The sequence below is a fragment of the Galeopterus variegatus genome, unplaced genomic scaffold (assembly GCF_000696425.1).
Source record: "Galeopterus variegatus unplaced genomic scaffold, G_variegatus-3.0.2 Scaffold512, whole genome shotgun sequence".
NCBI classification, from domain to species: Eukaryota; Metazoa; Chordata; class Mammalia; order Dermoptera; family Cynocephalidae; genus Galeopterus; species Galeopterus variegatus.
In genome coordinates, this window is record NW_007726623.1 from 621,243 (window position 1) to 622,143 (window position 901).

Here is a 901-nt window from a genome sequence, read left to right on the forward strand (position 1 = left end):
AGGCAGCGCCCAGGCAGGGCTGCTCTGGGCTCTGAGTTAGCAGCAGCCCAGCCAGCGGGGAGGCGGCTGCTGTTGACCTGTGATAGCGGGTGTTTGTTTAACCGGGGCCACTCACCAAAGGGGTTAATGTTCAACTCCCTCCAGCCCCTGGAGCCGCAGTGGGGAGCTGGCACAGTGAGACAGTCGCCAGCCCGGGCGCCCACCACCTGTTTGCCCTTCCTCCCCAGACAGCGACGTGCGTCAGCCCTTGCCTTGGAGAGCGCCTGGCTCGAAGCTGACCAGTGTCTCGCTCAAGGCTTTGGGAACACCTAAGGCCAGCAGGGCTGGTCTCTTTCTTTCTTTCTTTCCCTCCCTCCCTCCCTCCCTCCCTTCCTTCCTTCCTTCCTTCCTATCTTTCTTTCTTTCTTTCCCTCCCTCCCTCCCTTCCTTCCTTCCTTCCTTCCTATCTTTCTTTCTTTCTTTTGAATATTCATGAGATACAAAGCTGATTGTCCCCCATCCTGCCCATGATGTGGGGACCAGACTCATACTGGGGGCACACCCATTACCAGAAATTACTTTGTACCCTTTGTCCCCTTCCAATTATCCCCCAACCTCCCTCCCCCTCCCCATCTCCCCTCAACTCCAATTCATATCCCTAGGAATGTTCCCTGCCTCTGTTGGATCATGGGACTACTGTGGTCTTTCTTTCCTGCCCTCCTTTCTCTCTCAGCTCCCACATATGAGTGAGCACATGTGGTATTCATCCCTCTGTGCTTTGCTTGTTTCACTCAACATAAGTTTCTCCAGGTTCATCCATGTTGCTGCAAATGGGAGGATTTCATTCTTTTTTATGGCAGAGTAGTATCCCATGGTGTATATATACCAGTTTCCTTATCCAGCCATCTATTGATGGGCATTT